The sequence below is a fragment of the Manis pentadactyla genome, chromosome 13 (genome assembly GCF_030020395.1).
Source record: "Manis pentadactyla isolate mManPen7 chromosome 13, mManPen7.hap1, whole genome shotgun sequence".
NCBI classification, from domain to species: Eukaryota; Metazoa; Chordata; class Mammalia; order Pholidota; family Manidae; genus Manis; species Manis pentadactyla.
Window position 1 is genome coordinate 23,113,582 of NC_080031.1, and position 2,999 is coordinate 23,116,580.

Here is a 2,999-nt window from a genome sequence, read left to right on the forward strand (position 1 = left end):
TCACCACCCTTATTAGCTTTCACACATGAAATGTAGCCCTGGATCAAGAGAGAATCAGGTAATCTGTCTCCTACATTTACAGTGTACTATTCTCCAATCCTGAAAAATGCTTAGATTCTCTATTTGAGTCTCCTCTATTTACATCAGAGATTTGAATTAGCCAAGTGATTTCAACTTTTAACTTGCTCACTGTCTACTTATATAATAATTCTCTGTAAATCAATTTATTTTCTGTAAATAAATCTATCTGAGAAATTAACACTATTTCCACCTTATAAACAAAGGATCGTTATCTGTTGCAGCAAGTAGAGCATAGATGAATGTTTCCCATACTCCAAACATTTCAGCACCCTTTACTTCCTTCCACTCAGTTGCTGAACACACTCTGTGGCTGATGGTTATTTTGTTTTGTCACATAAAGAAAGGAGGACAAGTCATGTTGTGATACAAAAAAAAGAAAGAAGGAACAAACTGAAAATTTCTACTTTATGAATTTAGAGTTTTGAATAGAAATTAAAAATAGAATTAATGTCTTGCAGTATGGACCATTTTTTAAAATGCCAGAGCTGTCCATTTTTGACATATAAAACCTTTCAAAGACTATACATAACTTAGATATTGAGTCTGTGAGTCACTATTGATGATGGTTTCTAAATAATCTTAAAAGAAGAGCATTTTGTGCTTTTTAAATAGACACTTGGGGGCCAGATAGGACTCTCACTTCAGATCCAGAGTAAGGAAGAAGGTGTGCTAGCTTTTGCAAAGCCATGGGGTCAGATAATTCCTCATCAGAGGGTAAGATAGCTCCTGGAAGTGCTTTCTCTCTATCCTACACTCATTTTGCAGTAAAAATAATTCCTTAAGATTGACAATAGGTATTAAAGATGCAAATTCCTGAATTTTTCATTAATGTATTTTTACAACAATACCACTGGGTGCTGGTAATACAACTAGCTATGAAGTTTGTAAGTTACCTCTGTATCATCTTTATCTTTTTCCTTAAGATTGTATCTCAAAAAAGAACTTTCTAGCAAGAGCCATGGCACAGATACAATTCAAATATTTGTGCAATTTAATGACTTAATCTTCACCAATCACCAGCACAAATTTAAATGACATTACATTGAATGACATTACATATTAAATTCTCTTCAATACATGAATTGTAAATATGAGAAATGCATAAATTTTCTGAATACTTTGAAAACTTTTTGTTATAAATTGATGTTCTTTCTTGATCACATAGCATAAATTAGCATAATCTACACAAATTAAAGTTCTGTAGTTCAAGTGGGGGGGTGTCTAAATTCATTTAAATTTCTTTTAGTTTAATTCCCATAAAACTGACGGAATTTGGTCAGGTAATTTTTAAAGAAGGAAAATTGATTGTATATATATATGTAAGGCATAAATATTGAAAAATATGTAAAAAATTTTCTTGTTTTTATTCAATTAGATTAAATAATAAAGTTAACAGTTCTTGTTTTCTAAATAATATAATTAAAATTAATAAAATGTTTTTATTTTCAAAATAATATTTGCATACTTTATTCACTACCAGTAATATTAAGTAAAATATATAGATATTTTACCATTACACAATTATTCCACAGTGAATATATAAATCGAGAGACATAATAAAAGAAAAAATATTCAATTCAATAAATCAAGCATTACTAATATTAAGATCCATTCATGTCAATCTACTTTGTAATAGATATTGTATCATTGTGTTGATATTGTTACTTTTCAACCAAATTTACGTTTTATTTCTTTCAGATACATAATTCATTTGTGTTTCACATGCAATAAACACAAATTATGAAAATCCGTAGAAACATCACAGAATTCATTTTTTTGGGACTTTCTTATAACCAGAACATACAAATATTTTGCTTTGTGCTCTTCTTATTCTGTTACATGGCTCTCTTGGTAGGAAACCTTCTGATCCTTGTCTCCATCCAATGCAGTCCTCTTTTTCACCAACCAATGGACTACTTCCTCCTTCACTTAGCCTCAATAGACATCTGCTATACTTCTACTGCGACACCAAAATTAATTGCTGACATTCTAGTGGGAAAAAAACCAGCTCCTACAGTAACTGCATGTTATAGGTCCTTACCATGCACTTCTTTGGCGGTACTGAGATCTTCATCCTTACATCCATGGCCTTTGATCGCTACGTTGCCATCTGCAGACCTCTCCACTACATGACCATCATGAGCAGGACAAGGTGCAACCTGCTAATCTTAGCTGCTTGGGGTGGTGGGGCTCTTCATGCCTTTCCTCTGTTTTCTACAGCAGTTGGGCTGCCCTTCTGTGGTCCTAATGAGATTGATCACTCCTTTTGCGATATTTTTCCTTTGCTGAAAGTTGCCTGCACCGACACCTACATCTCCGGTGTTCTCGTGATTGCGTTTTCAGGTGTGGTTGCCTTAGTAACCTTTGTTGTCTTATTTGTTTCTTATGGCATTATATTGTTCACTCTAAGAAACCTCTCAGCTGAGGGAAGACGCAAAGCTCTCTCTACCTGTTGGTCTCATACCACTGTGGTCATCTTATTTTTTGGGCCTGACATCTTTATCTACTTTAGACCTCCTACTACTTTTCCTGAGGACAAAATACTTGCACTATTTTACACCATCATTGCTCCTATGTTCAATCCCTTAATCTACACACTGAGAAATACAGAGATGAAAAACACTATGAGAAAAGTCTGGTGTCAAACATTATATTCCAAGGGAGCACACAGTTAATATGAGAAGGCGTATTGGCTAAGCAATCTCATGAAAGCAGAGGGTAAACGTGAAAGAAAAAGCCAGGAACTATCTCATAGATTATATCCACCACCACTACCCTGAATGGAATGAAAGGGAATATAGACTATAGATGAAAGTAAAAACTAAATTAATACTAATCCTTGTGTACAAAAAGTACCTTCAAACTAAGTTCATTTGTGGGGTGTATATATGATTGTCTATGTGAAAAGTGCAATTGGG

General features: G+C 33.7%; 1 pseudogene; it reads left to right on the forward strand.

Moving 5' to 3' along the window:
* Positions 1-1,821: 1,821 nt before the first annotated feature.
* LOC118933726 (olfactory receptor 4P4-like) lies at positions 1,822-2,756 on the forward strand (annotated as a pseudogene).
* Positions 2,757-2,999: the final 243 nt, after the last annotated feature.